Source organism: Chelonia mydas, chromosome 6 (assembly GCF_015237465.2).
Source record: "Chelonia mydas isolate rCheMyd1 chromosome 6, rCheMyd1.pri.v2, whole genome shotgun sequence".
NCBI classification, from domain to species: Eukaryota; Metazoa; Chordata; order Testudines; family Cheloniidae; genus Chelonia; species Chelonia mydas.
In genome coordinates, this window is record NC_051246.2 from 124,029,493 (window position 1) to 124,054,932 (window position 25,440).

A 25,440-nucleotide genomic window follows, 5' to 3' on the forward strand; every position below is an offset into this window, starting at 1 on the left:
ACAGGAGGACTTGTGGCACCTTAGAGACTAACGAATTTACTTGAGCATAAGCTTTCGAGTGACCTGTAGCTCGCAAAAGCTTATGCTCAAATTATCATACACATTGTAAGGAGAGTGGTCACTTTAGAGAAGCTATTACCAACAGGAGAGTGGGGTGGGGGGAGGTATTTTTTCATGCATTGTGTGTATAAAAAGATCTTCTACACTTTCCACTGAATGCATCTGATGAAGTGGGCTGTAGCTCACGAAAGCTTATGATCAAATAAATTGGTTAGTCTCTAAGGTGCCACAAATATTCCTTTTCTTTTTTCAGATAAATTGGTTAGTCTTTAAGGTGCCACAAGTCCTCCTTTTTACAAATAAAACAGCAACAGCCTAATGTGAAATAAGTCACAGGAGCGTTGCCTGTTTAAGGTGAAACAAACAATGAAACAGCCGCTCTCAGGGAAGGAAAACAAACACACAACCCAGTCATCCGAAATGGAAAAATTCTGACTTAAATCCCCAAATTCTGGGGATTTGGTTAATAACAGAAGAATACAATGGGGTGGGGGGTTGGTTATTTGAAGAAAACCTGGATATTTTGGTGAATTTTTTTTTCATAAAATGCTTCCTTTTTTATGAAACTCTAATTTTTATTTAAAAACTTTTTATCAGAAAAATGTCAAGCAGCTGTAGCAACCATATACATTTATATATATAAATAATAAATGTACAAACAACCCTTTGCACTTGTATAGCACCATCCATCCAAAGATCTTACTCTGTTACAAAGGAGGTAGGTGTCACTCTCTGTCAGCCTGTCTATTGATCTATCTAGGACTCAAGGAGCTCAATCTATTTATCTTAGCAAGGAGAAGGTTAAGGGGTGCCTTGATTACAGCCTACAAGTACCTACATGAGGATTAAATATTTAATAATGGGTTCTTCAGTCCAGCAGAGAAAGGTCTAACACGATCCAATGATTGAAACTAGACAAATTCAGACTGCAAATAAGGTGTAAAGTTTGAACAGTGAGAGTAATTAACCATTGGAACAATTTACCAAGGGTCATGGTGGATTCTCCATCACTGACAATTTTTCAATCACTATTAGGTGTTTTTCAAAAAGTTCTGTTCTAGGAATTATTTTTTGGAAGTTCTATAGCTTGTGTTATCCAGGACGTCAAGTTAGATGATCATAATGGGCCTTTTTGGTTTTGGAATCTATGAATCTGTCTATGAGCTCCAAATATGGTACCTAGCACATGTAGCCCTTGCTATTGAGTCTTCATCTTAATGAGCATAAACCCTGCAATGTGTTATTTAAAATTATATCACAGCATTGGTGATATATTGAGGGACATACTCCTGCCTGGCACTCCAAACTGTAGTACCGATCCTGCAAACATTTTTGTATCTGAGTAATCCCATTGAATTCAATGAAATGTATTCATGTGAGTATGCACATCTCTGAAGAATTGGGCCCCTCATTTGATGCATTTTACTGTTGTCATAAATATACCTCTTTTATCACTTTCTAAGGTCTTGCTCCTGCTCCCCTTTGAAATCACTTACAAAAGTACCACTCTCTTCAATAGGACCAGCAACAGGCCCCAAATGTTACCATAGCTGAAATGGGAATGAGAATGCTATAGCTTTGCCGATGCAATTTATTTACATAAATTATTATTGCCTAAGCCAAAATATATTAACTACAGCCCCAATCCTTTTATGAGGCAAATGATGATTTAATAGTATCTCTGCTAATCAGCTCACTAAGCATTTAATGAAATACAATGGATCATTTAGGCCAGCTTCAGCAATTCTTTACTACTGTAATTTTATCTTTGGCTTTTTAGATTGTCTGGCCAGTATCATCACCACTGATGCTTGTATCAGAACAATCCTGACCAAGTTGGAAAAATGAGGAAATAATATAATAGTAAAATGTATCCTCTTGCCAACAGTGTGCCATTCACAATGGTTCATTTAGTAGCATACTCCAAATTAAGGGGTCCAAGCATGGCAGCTGCTCAGTGCCCCAGACTGTGTAGTGAACACTGTAGTGGCAGCTGGGGTTCAGATAGCATGCCTGCCCTGTGCTGAATAACCTGGTAGCCAGGACTCTTAATTAAAGAGCATTTGTGCAGCTAATGATGGTTACAATGTATAACCTTAAACGTTGAGCTAAAGCTGCCCTAGATCAGTGGTTCTCAAGCAGGGGTATGCGTACCCCTAGAGGGTAAGCAGAGGTCTTCCGGGGGTACATCAACTCATCTAGACATTTACCTAGTTTTACAACAGCCTATATAACAAGCACTAGCAAAGTCAGTACAAACTAAAATTTCATATAGACAAATGAGAAAGTGAGCACTTTTTCAGTGATAGTGTGCTGTGACCCTTTTGTATTTTTATATCTGATATTGTAAGCACATAGTTTTTAAGTGAGGTGAAACTTGGGATACGCAAGACAAATCAGACTCCTGAAAGGGGTACAGCAGTCTGGAAAGGTGGAGAACCACCGTTCTAGATCCATCACATCCATAATACTGCAAGCGTGAAGAAAGAGAGATCTGGTATGTATTGCTCTCCTTCTTCCCCCAGGAAACAAAGGATTGTGCATTTTTACCAAAGATACCTATTTGCACATACAGTCTTCCATTTCTTTGTGCGAAGGCATATTTTGTGTATGTGTGCAAATGCATATGTTGCAGGTGCAAAAGGCATGAAGGCTGGAAAATGTAGCCTGGGTTGTGATTTGCCCAAGGCCACACAACTGTGTGTAAGAGCCAGCTACAAAATTCAGGTGTTCTGACTTCCCGTTCCATGCTGTATCTACCAGTCAATATTACTTGTTCATTCTAAAATACGTAACTGTAGCCTCACTACTGGCACGCAACTCCCGTCGAGGTCAGTGGAAGTTATGTGAAAGTATCTGATTGTAGAATTTGGCCCTTAATTTAAAAAAACCTATTTTACATTATTTTGCATCATTCATTTTGGGAATGGGGAATGTATGATGCGAATGATGACTTCAGAAAGGATGTTATGTGTAACCCTACACAAGGCTATGATTAAACGTAGGCCCACATTAGAAGTACGCTCTATAGTAGCTTGTATTTTTCTTTAGTGGCAGAGTTGTCATCCTTAGCTACTCATTGTAGATTGGTATATGGGAAAGATGGTTAGGAAATACTTAATCTAGAATTTAAAATATGAACAAAGTGTCAGCAATGCTATTCCATGTGAGAACTGTTAGCAATTGCATTGTGCATGAACACAAACATTGGCTTCCTTGGGGTTGCAGGAGTGAAAAACGAGGGTGAAATTTGCATATGGTGCTTCAATTATATTTCACAGGAATTGAGCTGTCATTGTTCCTACCGAGTCAGATTTAATCTTTTTCAGGGACAACAGCAGAGATGTGGAGATGACAAACATCAGAGCCAGGAAATCCAATCACACCCTCCAGGCTGTGCATATCACAAACAAGCTATCCAGAGGAACAACAACAAAATCTTTTTTTGCACCAGCTGTGTGAATCCAGCTACTCGGACCCAAGAAATCCATAACAGAATGGAGAAAAGAAGCATCTTTTACACCCAGCCTAATAAAAGGATTTTTATTTTTTAGCCCAATAAAAGTTCTGGAATACAAAATTACTTGTAGTTAAGACAGAAAGAAATTGCCAAAAGCTTACAATGGAATAGAATGTGAAATTAATCTGCAGTTACACAGAGCTGGGTCTTACTGAGTTACTTCCATTTTTATATCCATCATTGTGCACTGTGTACATCATGCACTCTAAAGAATTAGCTGACCCACCCTGAATCTAGTTTGTAAAGGATACCAGATGGTATGTTCAGTGCATGTGGTAAGCTTTTATGTGCTTCTCCCCTATGGCCAATCGCAGACTGATAATTTATTTCAGAAACCCTCATAAAATAAATCATGTTGAAAAAGATGCTGTCTTCTAGTTAATAATTGTTCTTTCTCTAGGCAGATCCTTACTGCCATGAAGATAAAATCAGAAAGCTGGTTTAATCTGCAATGAAATGGAAAATGCATCCTATTGAGAAAATGAGATTAGACTGGGTTTAACTGGAAAAGAAGCAGTGCTAACATAGTAGAACCTTTGATTCTTCCGGAATTATATACAGGTGGTCTGTCACTAGAGACACTTTGATAATCACTTAGACTCTGGAACAAGGGGTGAATTCTGCAGCAAATTCTGGGCCTGTCGGACTGGGGAATATATGGGACCCTGATTACATGTCAAACTACTGTTGGAACTTTTTTCAGGCCTCACATACGTGGCCATCTGAATGTATTTAGCAGCTGCCAGGACAACCCCATCTATGGAGGAAGATGTTTACTTTCCGTTGATGTTCAGTGAGTAGGAATTAGGTATTTCCAGTACATGTTGACACCCAGAATTTGGGCCTACCCAGAGCTTCTCATACAATTTTCCATTCTCTAAAAGGGAAAAAAATGTTTTAAAAAGTACTAAACATTGGAGCTGGACCCAAATCAACTCCCCTACATCTGCACTAACCACACATTTTGGATCTTGATCCAGTGATGCGAACTGTCAAGTCTCACAACCTCAGCTGCTTTGCTTAAAGCTCCAGTTCTGGAACTAGGTGATTCTAGCCCTCACTGTGGTGGAAAAAAGCTTGAAAACTTGACTCCCCTGGGTCCACAAAGCAGAAGGCAAATAAAAAGAACCCCAAATTTACAATTTTTAAAAAAATCTCACGATTTTAAAGCTAATCTCATGATTGTGGGGGGCCTGACATGATTCTTAAATGCTTGGGGCCACCAATACTGTGGATTCAAACTCCCTGGTTGACCCCCAATTCTCTAATGGATAATAAGAGCTTGCCTTACGGTGCCTGGTACTACTTTTCAGCTCCACAGAATGCTGTATTCCTGTATCTCTGATGGTGCAGCTGCTTGGGTACATACATGTGATAGATTGGTCAAAAGTTATATGCCTTGTCACCCAGATCCTCAAAGGTATTTAGGCTTCTAATTTCCACTGAAATCAATAGGAGTGAGGTGCATAAATATGTTTGAGGGTCTGGGCCTGTGTTCACAGTGAAATCTTTTCTGCAGCTGTTCTTATTTTGGATACTGTTTTGAACAGCACTAAAGCAATTCATATTCTCCCATGGCCCACAAATATATGTCCAAAGCAAGAACAGCATTTTCTGTAGGCAGTATGTCCAAAGATTGCCTCTATGGCCATGTGAGTAGCCCTGAGCAGGGAGTATATTGTGTATCATAGGACACGAAAAAGGATTCATGTCTGCATACATAGCACATTACACTGACTGCAGTCATTTCAGAGACTCAGCAACATGGCTACATCAGTCAATTGTTTGCCACTTGACTGCTTACTTGTGAGTCAGCTTGTGAATTCATCTGTGTCTCACTTTGTCTTTCTGTGCAATGTTGCTCGGATCCATCCATCTGTCTCGAGATAAAAGTGCATTCACACTTTTTTCTCTCTTTATCAAGCATGCTGCATTTCCTCTAGCAATCCTTCTTAGTTCCTTTGAGATCTCTAATTTTGTAAAGCCATTAATGCATGTATTTCTACATGTGAAATTAATTGTTCACAATATAAGGTTTCTCATTTATCTAGTTAAAATGTATAGTAATGACACACATATGGGTAAGGTCAATGATCCACTGATTGGTGCCAGAGAACACATTTTCAGTTGAATGGCTTGTATTAATGATTGAAATGAAGCGTATATGGATCATTTGGACTTGTCAGGGGTCTATAAGTTACTCTGATGGCAAAGATGCTAATGAAAGGCATATCATGAATTACTGATATAAGTACTCAGTCAGAAGCAGTTTGTGGAAAGGGTTAGGCGTAGAAGGTCTGGCCCAAGAGCTAGACACAGGAACCTCACCTGGACAAAGGGGGTGGGTTAAACTTTCCCTTTTGTCTGGATGGGGACTATTGGAGGAGTTGGCTCCTGTGGACATTTGGTTTTAGTTGAACCTCTTTGAGGTTCCTTTGTGTTTCAGAGCAGCAGCATAGGAGAAGTTTTAACAGCCAGGCTAGGTTAATAGCCAAACCTAGACTAGGGAAGGACAGGCTTACACTAGAACCTTTTACCTGGATCGTAATGTCAATTGGGGAGGTGGGGTAGAGTCATGAGAGAGAGACAGACCAGACATTTCTGTACTGACAAAAGCCCCAGTGCTGACTCAGTTATACAGGCAGAAAGTGCTTTTGCCAGTATGTATAGCTTACCTTGTTCACTGAACCAGTATAAGCTATACCACCAAAAACACTTTTTTTCTGGTATAAACTGGGTCTATATGAGTAAGGTCTGCTGGGATAGCCGTACTGGCAAACCTTTTCTAGTGTGGAGCTGGCACTAGTTTTGGGAACGCAAGCATCATGCAGCCAGGGGGACAGTGACTTTGGGCTATGGGATTTCATGGGAATAAAGTACGGGACAGAGGCAGGAGAGAGAGCGAGCCCTGGTCTACACTATGAATTTAGGTCGAATTTAGCAGCGTTAGGTTGATTTAACCCTGCACCCGTCCACACGACCAAGCCTGATTTGTTGACTTAAAGGGCTCTTAAAATCGATTTCTGTACTCCTCCCCGGCGAGGGGAGTAGCGCTAAAATCGACCTCGCTGGGTCGAATCAGGGGTAGTGTGGACACAATCCGATGGTAATGGCCTCCGGGAGCTATCCCAGAGTGCTCCATTGTGACTGCTCTGGACAGCACTCTCAACTCAGATGCACTGGCCAGGTAGACAGGAAAAGCCCTGGGAACTTTTGAATTTCATTTCCTGTTTGGCCAGCATGGCGAGCTGATCAGCATAGGTGACCATGGAGTCCCAGAATTGCAAAAGAGCTCCAGCATGGACCGAACAGGAGGTACAGGATCTGATCGCTGTACAGGGGCGGCGAGTTATATGGGCCCCTGGTGCCTGTGCTCCAGGAATATTCAGAGCACAGGGGCCCGTCTCCACCAATGTTCGGGGCCGGGTCTTTCCCCCAGCACCTGTCTGCTGCCCCTGCGCGCCCCGCCTGGAGTGTCTCTCGGCCCTGACTGCCGCCCCCAAGCAATTTAAAAGGGCCTGGGGGGCCCTGGCCGCCGCCATCACCACTGGCAGCATAGCGGGCCTAAGGCAAGTTCCTGCCCATCCTCGCTCCTCACCACTCCCAGAAGTGGCTGGCACGGCACAGCATGGCCCCGCGGCCCCTGGGGAGGGTGTGTCTCTGCGCGCTGCCCCTGCCCTGACCTCTGACTCTGCAGCTCCCATTGGCTGGGAACTGTGGCCAATGGGAGCTAAGGGGGCGGTGCCTGCAGGCAGCGGCGAGCGTGGAGACCTCCTGCGCCCCCCACCCAGAGCGGGGTGTGTGCCGGTCACTTTGAAAAGCACCTCACCCCTCACTCCCACCCGCACCCCAACCCCCTGCCCCAGCCCAGAGCCTGCACCCCACACCCAAATTCCCTCCCAGAGCCTGCCCCCACACCTCTTCCTGCACCCCAACCACCTGCCCCTGCCCAGAGCCCACACCCCTCCCACGCCCAAACACCCTCTTAGAGCCCGCACCCCTCCTGTACCCAAACTCCCTCCCAGAGCCCGCACCCCTTCTGCACCCAAACTCCCTCCCAGAGCCTGCACCCCAAACCTCCTCCTGCACTCAAACTCCCTCCCAGAGCCCGCACCCCTTCTGCACCCAAATTCCCTCCCAGAGCCTTAGGCAGGTGTTGGGGGGGGGGGCGGCAGACAGGACTTGGACCCATTCTGGGCACCACCAAAAATTATACAAACCTGCTGCCCCTGTCACTGTATGGGGAGAAGAATCCGTGCAGGCAGAACTCCGTTCCAAAAGATGAAATGCCAGTATATATGCCAAAATCTCCAAGGGCATGATGGACAGAGGCTACAACAGGGACACACAGCAGTGCCACGTGAAAGTTAAGGAGCTGAGGCAAGCCTACCAAAAAACAAAGGATGCAAACGGTCGCTCCGGGTCAGAGCCCCGTACATGCCACTTCTATGATTAGCTACATGCAATTCTAGGGGGAGCCCCTACCACTTCCCCACCACTGTCCATGGACACCTGCAAGGGGGGAGTCTCACACAACAGGGATGAGGATTTTGTGGATGAGGAAGATGAGGAGGAGGAGGTTGAGGATAGCTCACAGTAGGCAAGTGGAGAATCTCTTCTCCCCAGCAGCCAGGAGCTGTTCATCACCTTGGAGCCAATATCCTCCCAGCCCTCCCAAAGCGGGCTCCCGGACCATGAAGCCGGAGAAGGCACCTCTGGTGCGTGTACCTTTGTAAATATAATACAGGGTTTAGAAGCAAGCGTGTTTAATGATTAATTTGCCCTGAAGACTTGGGATGCATTCAAGGCCAGTATAGCTACTGGAAAAATCTATTAATGTGTCTGGGGATGGAGCAGAAATCCTCCAGGGAGATCTCCATGAAGCTCTCCTGGAGGTACTCTCTGTGTTAGCCTCAGGAGAAATTTGTTTAAGGGGACATTCAGAGGTGCCCGTTCCTGCTGGGCTGTTTGCCTTTGGCTGAAAAGAAATCATCCCCGCTGTTAGCCACGTGGTGGGGTGAGGCCCGTTCATGCTGAGCTGTTTGCGTTTGGCTGACAGGGATCTTCCCTGATACTAGCCATGCCGGGGTGGTGGGGGGGTTTGAAGTGATCATCCCAGAGAATTTGGGGGGCGTTGGGTTGTGCTGCACATTCACCCTAAAACCACAGCCCCTCCTTTTAAATGGCCAACCCAATGGGCTTTGCTTGGTATGGGAAAGGAGGGTGCTGCTGTTTGAAACCGTTCCCATATGTTATGAAGGTTGAAGAAGCCGAAACTCTTTGTCTTACCATGGCTGCCTGCAAGCCGAATTCTGTTGCCCAGCTGAGCATGTGTGATGTCTCACACCAAACCGGCAGGCACTCAATATAAGAGACAAATGCGACCTTGTACCAAAAGCACATGTGCTATGAACTGTGCATCACTTGATTCAGTGTGAAATAGCCTTTCCTTTGTTCTCTAAAATGTATCTTTTTAAATACTACTCTCCCTTTTTTTCCTTCCCGCAGCTGAAAATGTTTCTACGCTCCCCCTATCATCTCCGTCCCAGAGGCTAGCGCAGATTAGAAGGTGAAAAAAACACACTCACGATGAAATGTTCTCAGAGCTCATGCAGTCCTCCCACACTGAAAGAGCTCACCAGAATGCATGGAGGCAGACAATGGCAGAGTCCAGGAAAGCGTTAAATGAATGCAATGAGAGGAGGTAGGACCACGATGAAAGGAGGCAGGCTGCAATGCTGAGTCTAATGCGGGAGCAAACTGCAAACTGACATGCTCAGGCATCTGGTGGAGCTGCAGGAAAGGCAGCAGGAGCACAGACCGCCGCTGCAGCCCCTCTATAACCGCCTGCCCTCCTCCCCAAGTTCCATATCCTCTTCATCCAGACGCCCAAGAATGCGGGGGGGAAGCTATGGGCACCCAGCCACTCCACCCCAGAGGATTGCCCAAGCAACAGAAGGGAGGCATTCAATAAGTTTTGAACTGTAGTGTGGCCCTTTCCTTCCTGCCTTCCCTCATCCACCACCCCACCCGGTGCTTCCCTCCTCACCCACCCTTCCTGGGCTACCTTGTGAGTTTTCCCCCTATTTGTGTGATGAATTAATAAAGAATGCATGATTTTGAAACAATAATGACTTTATTGCCTCTGAAAGTGGTGATCGAAGAGGGGAGGTCGGTTAGCTTACAGGGAAGCAGTCAACCAAGGGGCGGGTTTTCATCAAGGAGAAACAAACAGAACTGTCACGTCATAGCCTGGCCAGTCATGAAACTGTTTTTCAAAGCTTCTCTGATGCTCAGGGCACCCAGCTGTGCTCTTCTAATTGCCCTGGTGTCTGGCTGTGCATAATTGGCCACCAGGCAATTTGCCTCAACCTCCCACCCCGCCATAAACGTCCCCCCCTTACTCTCACAGATATTGTGGAGCACACAGCAAGCAGCAATAACAATGGGAATATTGCCAGGTTTCAGAGTAGCAGCCGTATTAGTCTGTATTCGCAAAAAGAAAAGGAGTACTTGTGGCATCTTAGAGACTAACAAATTTATTTGAGCATAAGCTTTCATGAGCTACATGCATCCGATGAAGTGAGCTGTAGCTCATGAAAGCTTATGCTCAAATAAATTTGTTAGTCTCTAAGGTGCCACAAGTACTCCTTTTCTTTTTGCGAATACAGACTAACACGGCTGCTACTCTGAAACCTGTCATTATGCAAGGCACTGAATTTAGCCATATGGAGCGGAAATCTATCAACTTCATGAAAAAACTCGTACAGATACAGACAGACATCATCTTCCTTTCCAAATGCAAACAGATGGACATCATACCAAAAGGATTGAAGGTAAAAAATCCATTACAATCTACATACCACACAGACTATGCTGACAGCTTGTGCCACACACTCTCAAAGAAACTGCGGAACAACCTGATCAACATCCTCTACAGCAAACAGGAAAAGATTAAGAATGAGCTCTCAAAACTTGATACTCTCATAAAAAACCAACCTTCCACACAAACTTCCTCGTGGCTGGACTTTACAAAAACTAGACAAGCCATTTACAACACACACTTTGCTTCTCTACAAAAGAAAAAGGATACTAAACTCTCTAAACTACTACATGCCACAAGGGGCCACAACAGTGGTTCCCTTAACCCACCCAGCAATACTGTTAATCTATCCAACTATACTCTTAGCCCAGCAGAAGAATCTGTCCTATCTCGGGGCCTCTCCTTCTGCCCCTCCACCCCCACGAACATGATACAGTTCTGTGGTGACCTAGAATCCTATTTTTGACATCTCCGACTCAAGGAATATTTCCAACACATCTCTGAACAACATACTAACCCACAGAGACCTTCCTACCAAGACTACAAAAAGAAGGATTCTGGTGGACTCCTCCTGAAGGTCGAAACAACAGACTGTAGTTCTTCATAGAGTGCTTCCGCTGACATGCACGGGCTGAAATTGTGGAAAAGCAGCATCACTTGCCCCATAACCTCAGCCGGGCAGAACACAACGCCATCCGCAGCCTCAGAAACAACTCTGACGTCATAATCAAAAAGGCTGACAAAGGAGGTGCTGTCGTCATCATGAATAGGTCGGAATATGAACAAGAGGCTGTCAGGCAACTCTCCAACACCACTTTCTACAAGCCATTATCCTCTGATCCCACTGAGGGTTACCAAAAGAAACTACAGCATTTGCTCAAGAAACTCCCTGAAAAAGCACAAGAACAAATCCACACAGACACACCCCTGGAACCCCGAGCAGGGGTATTCTATCTGCCACCCAAGATCCATAAACCTGGAAATCCTGGACGCCCCATCATCTCAGGCATTGGCACCCTGACAGCAGGATTGTCTGGCTATGTGGACTCCCTCCTCAGGCCCTACGCTACCAGCACTCCCAGCTATCTTCGAGACACCACTGACTTCCTGAGGAAACTACAATCCATCGGTGATCTTCCTGAAAACACCATCCTGGCCACTATGGATGTAGAAGCCCTCTACACCAACATTCCACACAAAGATGGACTACATACTGTCAGGAACAGTATCCCCGATAATGTCACGGCAAACCTGGAGGCTGAACTTTGTGACTTTGTCCTCACCCATAACTGTTTCACATTTGGGGACAATGTATACCTTCAAATCAGCGGCACTGCTATGGGTACCCGCATGGCCCCACAGTATGCCAACATTTTTATGGCTGACCTAGAACAACGCTTCCTCAGCTCTCGTCCCCTAATGCCCCTACTCTACTTGCGCTACATTGATGACATCTTCATCATCTGGACCCATGGAAAAGAAGCCCTTGAAGAATTCCACCATGATTTCAACAATTTCCATCCCACCATCAACCTCAGCCTGGACCAGTCCACAGAAGAGATCCACTTCCTGGGCACTATGGTGCTAATAAGCAATGGTCACATAAACACCATCCTATACCGGAAACTTACTGACCGCTATGCCTACCTACATGCCTCCAGCTTTCATCCAAACCACACCACACGATCCATTATCTACAGCCAAGCTCTAAGATACAACCGCATTTGCTCCAACCCTTCAGACAGAGACAAACACCTACAAGATCTCTATCAAGCATTCTTACAACTACAATACCCACCTGCTGAAGTGAAGAAACAGATTGACAGAGCCAGAAGAGTACCCAGAAGTCACCTACTACAGGAGAGGCCCAACAAAGAAAATAACAGAACGCCACTAGCCATCACCTTCAGCCCCCAACTAGAACCTCTCCAACGCGTCATCAAGGATCTACAACCAATCCTGAAGGATGACCCATCACTCTCACAGATCTTGGGAGACAGGCCAGTCCTTGCTTACAGACAGCCCCCCAACCTGAAGCAAATACTCACCAGCAACCACATACCACACAACAGAACCACTAACCCAGGAACCTATCCTTGCAACAAAGCCCGTTGCCAACTGTGTCCACATATCTATTTAGGGGACACCATCATAAGGCCTAATCACATCAGCCACACTATCAGAGGCTCATTCACTTGCACATCTACCAGTGTGATATATGCCATCATGTGCCAGCAATGCCCCTCTGCCATGTACATTGGTCAAACTGGACAGTCTCTACGTAAAAGAATAAATGGACACAAATCAGACGTCAAGAATTATAACATTCAAAAACCAGTTGGAGAACACTTCAATCTCTTTGGTCACGCGATTACAGACATGAAAGTTGCGATATTACAACAGAAAAACTTCAAATCCAGACTCCAGTGAGAGACTGCTGAATTGGAATTAATTTGCAAACTGGATACAATTAACTTAGGCTTGAATAGAGACTGGGAGTGGATGGGTCATTACACAAAATAAACTATTTCCCCATGTTTATTCCCCCCTCCACCGCCCACTCTTCCTCAGACGTTCTTGTCAACTGCTGGAAATGGCCCACCTTGATTATCACTACAAAAGGTCCCCCCCCCCCCGCCCCGCTCTCCTGCTGGTAATAGCTCACCTTAAGTGATCACTCTCATTACAGTGTGTATGGTAACACCCATTGTTTCATGTTCTCTATGTATATAAATCTCCCCACTGTATTTTCCACTGAATGCATCCGATGAAGTGAGCTGTAGCTCACGAAAGCTTATGCTCAAATAAATTTGTTAGTCTCTAAGGTGCCACAAGTACTCCTTTTCTTAATGGGAATATTGGTTTTGCTGAGGTCTAGCCTAGTCAGTAAACTGCGCCAGCAAGCTTTTAAACGTCCAAATGCACATTCTACCACCATTCTGCCCTTGCTCAACCTATAGTTGAACTGCTCCTTACTACTGTCCAGGCTGCCTGTGTATGGCTTCATACGCAATGGCATTAAGGGGTAGGCTGGGTCCCCAAGGATAACTATAGGCATTTCAACATCCCCAGTGGTAATTTTCTGGTCTGGGAAGTAAGTTCCTTCCTGCAGCTGTTCAAACAGACCAGAGTTCCTGAAGATGCGAGCATCATGCACCTTTCCCAGCCATCCCACGCTGATGTCGGTGAAACGTCCCTTGTGATCCAGCAGTGCTTGCAGCATCATTGAAAAGTACCTCTTGCGGTTTACATACTGGCTGCCAAGGTGGTCCGGTCCCAAGATAGGGATATGCGTTCCATCTATCGCCCCATCACAGTTAGGGAACCCCATTGCAGCAAAGCCATCCACTATGACCTGCACATTTCCCGGAGTCACTACCCTTGATAGCAGCAGCTCAGTGATTGCATTGGCTACTTGGATCACAGCAGCCCCCACAGTAGATTTGCCCACTCCAAATTGATTCCCGACTGACTGGTAGCTGTCTGGCATTGCAAGCTTCCAGAGGGCTATTGCCACTCGCTTCTCAACTGTGAGGGCTGCTCTCATCTTGGTATTGTAGCACTTCAGGGCAGGGGAAAGCAAGTCACAAAGTTCCATGAAAGTGCCCTTACGCATGCGAAACTTTCGCAGTCACTGGGAATCATCCCAGACCTGTAACACTATGAGGTTCCACCAGTCTGTGCTTGTTTCCCGGGCCCAGAATTGGTGTTTCACGGATGAACCTGCCCCATTACCACCATGATGTCCAAATTGCCAGGGCCCGTGCTTTGAGAGAAGTCTCTGTCCATGTCCTCATCATGATCGTGATCACGCTGTCGTCGCCTCCTCGCCTGCTCTTGCAGGTTCTGCACATACTGCAGGATAATGCGCGAGGTGTTTGCAATGCTCACAACAGCAGCGGTGAGCTGAGTGGGCTCCATGCTAGCCATGGTATGGCATCTGCAGGAGAGCAGAGTTGCAGTGGAAGCAGTGGATGATGAGGGATGCCACGAGAATAGATATTTATACAGAACAATGAGAGGACCTGCGAGGTGGATTCATGGCACCAGGAAAGCAGGGGAGCAGAGTTGCAGTGGAAGTGGTGGATGACGACGGCGGTTAGCAGTCCTACTGCACCGTCTGCTGACAGCAGTATGGCATCTGCATGGAAAAAAGGTGTGAAACAATTGTCTGCCATTGCTTTCACAGAGGGAGGGACGACTGACGACATGTTCCCAAAACCATCCGCGACAATGTTTTTGCCCCATCAGGCATTGGGAGCTCAACCTAGAATTCCAATGGGCAGCGGAGATTGCGGGAACTGTGGGGTAGCTACCCACAGTGCAACGCTCCGAAAGTCGACACTAGCCACGGTAGTGAGGATGCACTCCCCCGACTTAATGCGGTTAGTGTGGACATACTTAATCGACTGTATAAAATCTATTTCTAAAAATCGACTTCTATAAGATCGACCTAATTTCGTAGTGTAGACATACCCGAAGAGTGCACAGTGGGAGCAAAGCTGAGATGCTTAGCTGTATCCTCCCCACTTTGGCTCGTAACTTGATGGCTGCACTGCAATGCCTCCAGGAATGCAGGATCCAACTCCACAGCATTCCCTGTACTTCAGCCACTTTTTACATTGCTCTGTCAGTTTCCAACCCTTAAAGAGCAAATTGTAAAAACAGGCATATCGCTCTCAAAGCTCATCAAATCAACACTAACAAGGACATTTCTTCCCACATAGCTAAAGTTAAAGGGCATTCCACCATTCAAAGCAAATCTGGATAAATAATACCCATGTTAGTCTTCCTTGGTTCCCCTTTTCAGATTTAAGGCCCTGCTTTGGCAAATCACTTAAGCATATGCTTGAGTGCTTTGTTGAATCAGTCTCTTACTGCTGATAATACCAACCTGCATCTTCAATCCATGTGAAAGTGCTGTAGGGTTGGCAGGGGGAAGCATTCTCACAATATTGCTTCTGAAAACCCACATGCGTGCTTCTATAGCTGGGTTTTATTTCCACGTCAGCCCTCAGGAAAAGCTCAGCAAGAAAAGAGGATAGCCTGGGAAAGGCTTTTCTTCTCAACTAATAAAAACACCACGGTGATACTTGTTCAGCGGCATTTTAGATCAAATGGATTTGCCAAATCAATAGCCATCAATGGATGAATGATTCCTGTAAATAAATAAGAGACTGAGATATTTTGAATACCTGTTTGACAGAGCTATTAAAATCCAGATATTAGACTGCAATTAATTGAAAGCACAATCAGTTCAAGCCAAAAGACCCATAATAAAACCCTGAACATATTTTAATCTTAGGGGTCTCTTTAGTCAAATATATAGCAGCGATAATAAATTCAGACAAATTCCATGAAAATCTCTGTTCTTCCGACTCTCGAGGCAATTAGCATAATCACCAGTTCCTCTTCCTTTTTATGAAAAGAGGAAGAAATTATGCAGGGTAGGAGTATTTTAAACCCTAGCTCGCATCCCTGGGGAGTTTTATAGACATTTCAGTGATAAATTAAAAGAGGATAATTGTACATTCTTAATAGGCTTGATCCAAAGCCCACTGAAGTTACTGGGAATCTTTATATTGATCTCAAGGCTCTGGATAAGGTCCACGATGAACAGGTCTCATCTGGTGGAGCCATGCTGCCAAGGCTTTCTCTGTGGGCAGAGCTCGCAACAACTTGGGTTTCACAGTGGGGATTACAGAAATGTTAAACCAACCTTGGGCTATATTCTGGGAAGTCAGATTGCATACACTGAAATTAATGAATTTCTAAGAGAGAGCTTGCCGTGCCACTCAGTTCATCTCCTTCAGGATCACTGAATTCATCTGTGACATTAATCTTATCAGTTTCTTCAAAAAGGTAGAGTATAGCACATGGTCAATTTGTGCTAACAATATTCTTGTCTGTATGAATAGAGAGATTTCTGTCTTCATGTCTGTGCCTCCTTTTTATCTTGATTTTAAAGTTCTGCTCTCAAGTACAGACCTTTTAAGAAGGCCCTGCTTTTACAGTTTACCTAGCATTCTAGCTGGCTGGACTGGGATCTCAGAGAATTATTATTTGTTTTATCATCATGTGTATAAGTCCTAGTCATGCACCAGAACCCTGCTGTGCTAGGCACTGTATAAACACAGAACAAAAAGACAGTCCCTCCCCCACAGAGCTTAGAATTTAAGTATAAGGCAAGAGACAACAGACAGATGGGGGAGTACCAGGAAACAATGAGTCAATAGTGGTCAGCCAGGTAGGCTATCGTCTCAACACACCAGCAACCTACTTGTTGTCAAATCAAATGGCCTCCCTATGCTCATTCAAGCTCAGCTCAAGATCTCAAGATCTTACTAGTGTCTAAAATGTTGTTTTAACTACTAGACCGCATAGTCTTCCTTTAACTATGAGGTATGATACTGAACAGCAGATGCTATCCTGGCTCTTTTATCTGTCTGCTGAAAATCATGGCCCATTCCTTTGTCTGTCTGCACTGATTCAAAATTCCCTCAGAAATTTTTTGCAAAGGGAGAATTGAGCCTAATTAATGAATATAAATATTTATAGCAATCATGTTAGAAAGAAAGAGAACTGAAGATTTCGACAAAGCACATTGCAAACACATTTGGTTTGATAGATAGCTCTGTCACAGGAATCAGAGGATGTAATGATAGAATCATAGAAATATTGGGCTGGAAAGGACCTCAAGAGATTATCTCATCCAGCCCCCTGCACTGAGGCAGGAGCTGCAGGAAACGGCTAGACCATCCCGGACAGATGTTTGTCTAACTTTTTCTTAGAAACCTCCAATGACAGGGAATCTACAACCTGCCTTAGAAGCCTGCTCCCGATCTTTACTATCCTTATTGTTAGAAAGTTTTTCCTAATGTCTAACCTAAATCTCCCTTCCAGATTAAGCCCATGACTTCTTGTCCTACCTTCAATGGACGTGGAGAACAATTGATCCCTGTCCACTTTAGAGCAGCCTTTAACATAGTAGAATCCTCTTCTCAAGTCCCCCCTCAGCCTTCTTGTCTCAAGACTGACCATCCTCTGTTTTTATAACCTTTCTTCATATGTCAGAGTCACAGGACGCCTCCATCACCACCCAGTGAACCTCACTATCTGGCCTGTTCAGATGATTTCACAGTAACAAACCCACACCAGGCCATTTATCTTTCACCAGGGTGTGCATTTATTTCCCTCTGACATAATGATACTATGCAACACAGGCTTACGGCAAGGACAGGCTTTCCTACAGCCCACACCCTCTGACTAGGCTTCCCCTCTGAGTTTCCTTTCGAGCTCCTCTTGCATTGCCACCCCTTATATTCTCCCCAGTTACCGTGTTAGCCCCGTGATTGTCAGCCAGATGCTCACAATTCCCCACCAGAAAGTGTGTAATTGCCCTCAGCTGGGCCTGCAGCCTCCTCCAGGCTGCAGCACTGTCAGTGATCAGGGTGCTGCTGAGAGCACCCAGTCACAGTCTGGGTTTCTAAACCATTTATCATTTTTATAGCTCTCCTCAGGACTTTTTCCAGTTTGTCCACATCTTTCTTAAAGTGTGGCGCCCAAAATTGGACACAGCACCAGGTCGCCGCATCTCAAAAGAGATATATTGGAATTGGAAAAGGTTCAGAACAGGGCAACAAAAATGATCAGGGGTGTGGAGCATCTGCCTTATGAGGAGAGATTAATAAGACTGGGACTTTTCAGCTTGGAAAAAAAGATGACTAAGGGGGGATACGATAGAGGGCTATAAAATCATGACTGGTGTGGAGAAAGTAAATAAGGAAGTGTTATTTACGCCTTCTCATAACACAAGAACTAGGGGTTACCAAATGAAATTAATAGGCAGCACCTGGCACTGGGCACTGTCAGAAGACAGAATACTGGGCTAGATGGACCTTTGGTCTGACCCAGTATCGCCGTTCTTATGTTCTTATGTGCACTGGAACTAGGGATACCAACTTTCTAATCACACAAAAGTGAACACCCCTGCCCCACCCCCTTCCTCGCCAGTTCCCCAAGGCACTGCCCCACCCACCCCTTCTCTGAGGCCCCCCCGCCACCCAGTCGCCCGCTCTTCCCCACCCTCACTCACTTTCACCAGGCTGGGGCAGGGGGTTGTGCAGGAGGGGGGAGAGGGCTCCAGCTGGGGGTGCGGGCTTTAGGGTGGGGCCAGGGATGAGGAGTTTGGGGTGCGGGAGAGGGCTCCGGGCTGGGGCAGGAGGTTGAGGTGCAGGGGGGGTGCGAGAGCTCCGGCTGGGGGTGCGAGCTCTGGGGCGGGGCTGGGAATGAGGGGTTTGGGGTGCGGGAGAGGGATCCAGGTTGGGTAAGGAGGTTGGGGCCTGAATGCGCCGCCCCCACAGCTCCCATTGGTCATGGTTCCCGGCCAATGGGAGCTGTGGAGCCGGTGCTGGGGGTGGAGGCAATGCGCAGAGCCTGCCTGGCCACCCATGCACCTAGGGGCCGCAGGGACCTGGCGGCCGCTTCCGGGACCCGTGTGGAGCCAGGGCAGGTAGAGAACCTGCCTTAGCCCTGGACCCCCACTGTGCCGCCGACTGGACTTTTAACAGCCCGGTTGGCAGTGCCGACTGGAGCTGCCAAGGTCCATTTTCGACTGGGCGTTCTGGTCAAAAACCAGATGCCTGGCAACCCTGGCTGGAACCGCAGGAGATGGTGTGTGTGGGTGGCCCCATGTGGGTGTGTGGGTGGCTCCATGTCCCTGCCCCTCTCCATGGCCATGCCCTGCTTCTCCTCTTTCCCCTGAGGCCCCACCCCCTGACCAGGCGGAAGCTCTGGACCCTCCCCCTGTCCTGGGTTAGGGGAGCCTGAGAGCAGCCCCTAGCCCATGTCCCTGCCTCCTGGGGCAACCACCCAGGGCAGGTGAAGGGTCCAGAGCTCTCCACAGTGGCCCAGGCTCCCTGGGCAGCTCTTACCAAACCCTGACTCTGGCTTCTGGCCTGGCCAGCGGGCGGGGCCTCAGGGGAAAAAGAGGAGCGAGGGGGGACCTCATGGCGAGGGGGTGCTAAGGCCAACCTCGGTCCCCCTGCACCGGGGAGAGGCTGGAGATGCCAGCAGAGGCTGATCATCTCCCCCGCCGTGAAGCGCAGCCCCTGTCAGCGCTGTTCAGCACCTGCCCGAAGCTTGCAGTTTGGGGGAGCAACACAGCCCCCCAAACTATGCCCAAGTTAAAAAGGGGGGCCATGGTCCCCTTGGCCCACCCTAGTTCTGGTGCCCCTGCACAGCACTCCAGATGAGGCCTCACCAGTGTCTAGTGGAGCAGGTCATTTACCTCCTGTGTCTTACATACAACACTCCTTTTAATACACTCCAGCATTATATTAGCCTAGTAACTGTCTCATTGTTACCTGGTGTTCCCCAAGCTGTTTGCTGCATTCATCTCCTCTCCCTTGAATTATGCTTAGATTCATAGGCTCCGACTTCCCCTCTGCCCAGTGGGTGCTTGACCCCTCCACACCCCTGGCCCTGGCCCTGCCCTGCCTCTGCCTTCCCCTGCACCGCCCTCACCCTGCCCCCATTCCCCCAAGTTCCCGCTCCTCCTCCTCCCTCCTGGAAAGTCCTAAGCACTGCCAAACAGCTGTTAGGTGGCGGGGGGGGGGGGGGGAGGAAGCGCTGGGAGGGGGGGAGGAGCGGAGATGTGGTGCACTCTGGAGTGGGAGAGAGAAGGAGGCGGGGGGGGGGGAGCTTGGCTGCCGGTGGGTGCGGAGCACCCGCTAATTTTCCCCCATGGGTGCTCCAGCCCTGGAGCACCCACAGAGTTGGTGCTTATACTTAGATTGTAAACTCTTTGGGACGGACACCATCTTATTAGAGTTTCCAGTGCCTAGAACAATGGGACTGCAGCCTCTATAGGGGCATAGGCAACTTTTTGGGGGGGGAGTGGGGGGGTAATAAAGTTAAGAAACAATAAACTAATAGTTGTTAAATATCACTCTAATGAGTAGTTTTGTACCATGACTAAACTTGTCCACTTTTAATAAAGAGAAATAAATTAGCTTAAATTCCAAGCTCAGAGTTTTCTTTCTTTATTCATGCAATCCCTAAATTTTGGAGGGGCTCCAGCCACCCTGAGCCTCCAGTTGTCTGCTCCCATCCTCTAGGTAGGTGCTATCTCAGTACAAATAATTAATATAAATAACACTCAGCTGTCTACATCTTTTCTGTCTAGTATCACATATAGAAAGGAGATCTCTTGCAGAAAAACATAACATCAGGGCTGGTTGCTGACCTGAGAAAACTAGTCACATTCTGGAACAGTTCAAAGAAATCTCTCTTCCTTCCCCACCACTACTCTTGCTAAATACATTTTGAGAAAACAAGATTTGCTGCCAAAATAGCTAGAATGGACCAACTCCCTAACTGGGAGGGAGACCTTCCCCTAACTCTACCGATGCTTCAAAGCACTCTTCTCCCTTCAGTACCAAATATTTTTAGTGCTTCCAAAGATCAGCCCAAGATTTTGTGATATTACTATTTATGTGGTTGTTTAAATCAAATAACAGCGAGTTAAGAGCAAAGGGCACAATACTGCAATCCTATTAAGAGTCCTTACTCACAAGACTAACTTCATAGAAAGACTACTATGTGAATAAAGGCTGCAGGACAAGAAACCAAATCTTATACATTAGGGCCTCAAATCTGCACAGCATTTAAGCACATGCTTAACTTTAAGCAAGTGCTTAAGTCCCATTGGCCTCAATGGACTTATGCATGTGCTTAAAGGTCAACGAGTACTTAAGTGCTTTGCTGAATCAGGATGTAGGAAGAGAATTTAGTTTTGCTGATTCATTTTGAAATTAGACCACGCAATAGTGGTTTGGATCATTTTAAATCATTATTTACTACAAAGATTCAGTATCTGAACCATAAAGTCTATTCCCCTTGCACTTTATGGTATTTGAACCAAAGCTTATGAAATATGGTCAGGTCTCAATGATCCATATTATACTCCCAAATAAAAATATATTTTATTGCAAATTTGTGGTTGAAGAAAATGTATTGGCTAATAGGAAAGTGATATTTTACAAGGTTAGCAAAATCAGAAACATATGTGAAAGGAAATTAATGCTAAGGGACATGAGACCTACTATCTTCCTGCATTTAAACTAGCTATCATGTGGTCTACCCAAAATATTCTTATTCCAGGTTGTTGCTAATCCCTCTAAAATTACATTAAAGAGTAGGTGGGTCAAGGAAGTGCAAAGAGAGATTTTATATAGCTAGCCCAGAGCTTAGTTCTACTGAGCTACTATTTGCACTGTTGGTTAGGCAGCTCTTGTGTTGTGGCTACTGCTTATTTGGCTGTCCATAATTATCTCATTGTTACCTTGTGCTCCATCCATCTGTTTGTATCCATCTTTGGGGGCAGAGACCATTTTTTGCTGTGTGTTTGTACTGCACCTAGCACCTTAGTGTCCTGATCCCTGGTTGGGGCTCCTAGGCACTATGACCTAGAACCTCAAAGGTATTTAGGCACCTAACTTCCATTCAAATCAGTATGTAGCATGTAGGACAACACCTCTATACAAATGTCCTTTCTGAATGTCTGCCAGAGAAGTGATATGAAGGCAGATGAGGTCATGGTTATGGTTTTGCATTAGAGTACAAGTCTGGGGAAGCTGAGGCTTCTGCTTTTGGGTATCTGTTGGAGACAGAAGTTAAAGCCTTATGGGACATTGGAGCATGTTATTGATAGGGCTGAAGGCCAGATGATGGTGGAAAGGACTGCACAAGTCTTTCCCCCTAACTTCTTATTTTAATGTTTTTAAGGTTGTGGGTGGATACAGTGTGTCTTGTCACAACCTTAACTGCCACTACATGTCATTTTTATTCATTAATACAATATGCTCTTTGTGTGAAATGGGGTATGCATCTTTCTTGAATCACAAAGGGTTACACCAGTTTCCACAGTATAGTTTATATTGCAACCTTGGAAAGTGTTGAAAGGCTGAGCTCTAAAAGATACTTTCTAGAGTGCTATTTGGTCATGTTAGTGTAGGAGTTTAATTGCTTAAGGATGCAGTTTTGGGGACGGAAGGCATTATAGTTAAATAACAATGGCACAGTTGTTGGCTTGATGAGTGGCTGGAAATGGATGAGTCAAGTGCTTTCGCCGCTCCCCCCCAACCCCGCCTTCCAACTATTCCTGGCTACTTTGACTCCAAAGAAATGAGCATTCTGGGTACAAGAAGGTGGTAGTTTATTTCCTGCTTTTGTCATTAAATGAAGAAAAATATAAAAGTATTGAATATATGGCCTTGACCCACGTAAAAGAAGAAAAGAAAGAAACCTCTGATTTCATCAGCCAATCTTTCTCTAGCCATGAGTTTGCTACCTACACCTCTAATCTCTACCAAGGGAATGCACCTGTGTCGTTAAGCAGTTCCTATTCCTTTCCATATCTTTTCACTGAGATTTATATAAATACAATCATGAGTGAGATTTTCTTTGAAATCCTAGTGCCTTATACAGTTTATATGTTTAAAGTCACACAAACCCACACAATGTCACCCTGGCATGTATCTAACCCACTCAATTAACCTCCTATTCACCATCACACCTACTCCACCTGACTGAACACTGGGTCAAATCCATCCACAGTGTAAATGTTCTGAAACCTTTGGAGTTACACCAAGGATTAATTTCATCCCAGAGTTTAAAAATGCCAGTAGATGGCCTCATTAATCCCATCTGAGAGTGACTCAGGTTGGATTTAAACGAAGCTCCAAAGCAAAAATGTTGTCATTCAACAAAAGATCTTAACAGGATCAGCCTGACCCTCAGTCTACAGCTGTTGGAGCTGTAAGGTTTTTGGAAGGAGATAGATGGGGGATTTCTGAGCAGCATTCAAGAGCTGCAGTATTGAGTTCCCCCACAGGAAATATGAGAGAGGGGGGGTTTCCTGCTTTTATGAATGAAATACTGTGACAGTGCAAGGAACTAACAGTGGAGCCAGGACTCTGATCACTCTGGCACTAATTGGCTCCACAAGAGAGAGCTGATTGGGTAAATTTCAGAGTAACAGCCGTGTTAGTCTGTATTCGTAAAAAGAAAAGGAGTACTTGTGGCACCTTAGAGACTAACCAGTTTATTTGAGCATGAGCTTTCGTGAGCTACAGCTCACTTCATCGGACGATGAAGTGAGCTGTAGCTCACGAAAGCTCATGCTCAAATAAACTGGTTAGTCTCTAAGGTGCCACAAGTACTCCTTTTCTGATTGGGTAATTGAAGTTAATGATCTAATCAGGTAAGTGGAGGCTGGGTGAGCTAAAGAGCCAGTTAGCTCATCAGTGCAAGACTGATAAAAGCACAGGATGTCAGTGCAAGAAAGAGAAGGAGAGTGGTGAGGTTGTGTCGTAGGTCAGAGAGATCTCCTGGAAGTGAGACGACTTCTCCTGGGGCCTGGGAGAAGGGCTGAGGATACAAGGGATGTGGTAAATCGTATTGCTTGAAACTTGAAAAGTGTTGGTGGAGGAAGCATATCCGAAAAGCACAGTGTGGAGCAGGTGGTGCAAGAAGGCAGGAGCAGAGCATGCCCTGCTACAAAGAAACATTCAGTGGTTCCTGCAATTTGATCCCGCACCACACTCAGCCTTCCATCTACACCTCTCTCTTATCGCTGCAGTTTTTCATTCAGATATCTGCTGTGTCTTCCCTTGTTCTGTTTACTTTGGGCCAGTAACGCTTTGTATGCACTGAGCATCAGGGGCCTCTGGTATTTATATCAATACTTTGACAATGCAAACCAGGTCCATTCTTTTATAAATGCAAGCAGCTTACAACTGCTCAAAACAACAAAAAAGCATTTAGTCACCAACCTCTGTCAGGCTTTGAGACACTGCTAACACACATACATACAATTCTTCTGTGCTTATTTTGCTAAAGAACATTTATTTTCGGGGTGGGGGAGGACCCAGAACCAATGAGACAATGAGTTGTGGGAGTCTCTGTGACATAGCTCAGATTAATTTTCACCCAACTAAGTTTACTTGATCAATTTGTCAGGGTCTGAATATCAATTAAAATAACGCTGTCCATTTGTCTTGTGTGTTATTCCCCTACAAAATAATGAACTGTTTAATACCCCAGAGGCAATTTCAATTTATCTAGTTTAATGAGGGAGGTTGTGGCAGAAGATTTATTACCCTGTTTGATCTGCTAATGTATTTCCCTGACCATCCCAGCAGCACCAATCAGCATATTTACATTATGCAGCTCTATTTTCAGAGGGTCCTTACCTGCAGAATAAAAATGACACAGTAGGTTTCAGCCCAAGAGCTAATCCAATTTTTTTTTTAATTGGAAACAAAATTTGATAAGGCCACTTTCTAGTCAGACCAGCATCAAAAATTAAGAGACGTTTACAGGGCTTTTTGGCCATCTTGTAACTTTTTAAAGGCCTGTCTTGGGAATATAACTACACAGCTGCTGCAGGAGGACAAACTGCAGTCTATTCCTTTAAAAATCACATGGTTAATGCAAGCAATAGGTTTCAATTGGTGCTGATTAACACGTATTTTTAAAAACACTGTAAAAAGGACCTATTCAGCTGATGCAAACCCAGAGCTTTTTCTAGCTGTTGGCTCACAATGACACTTTTAAATAAATTGCCTAAATATACAGAGTAAAAAGGTAAATAAGAAATCATTTTTCTCTGATAGGTTAGAAAAAGAAATAAAGCAGGACGAAGTGGATTAGGCTGCAGATACAAAGCCATGCACCTCTAGGTTATTTGTTCAAATCCTGATCAGGTTGGCATTTTCCAGCAATTGTTACCAAATGGATTCATTGATTGCTCTTTCGTCATGGGCAACAGTATGTGAAACAAGCGTGGTGACTTTTGGGCTCCATTTCCATATACAAGAACCACCAGCACAGCTGGCACCCATCTTGTCTATCACAACAGAGAAGCCACATGGACTTAAAGGCTGAACTGCTCACCCCTTCAAAGTGTTTGTGCCATTAGTTTGAATCACATTGATCAGGAAGGGTCCAATGGCACTGTCTGCATTATAGCAGA

At 45.4% G+C, this 25,440-nt stretch overlaps 1 long non-coding RNA gene across 1 annotated transcript in view; it reads left to right on the forward strand.

Moving 5' to 3' along the window:
- Positions 1–3,912, forward strand: part of LOC122466150 — a 42,311-nt gene extending 38,399 nt beyond the window's left edge. Inside the window, exon 3 of the long non-coding RNA XR_006291456.1 lies at positions 3,390–3,912. This is a non-coding gene — a long non-coding RNA (uncharacterized LOC122466150). The remainder of the gene's footprint in view (positions 1–3,389) is intronic.
- The last annotated feature ends 21,528 nt before the right edge of the window (positions 3,913–25,440 follow it).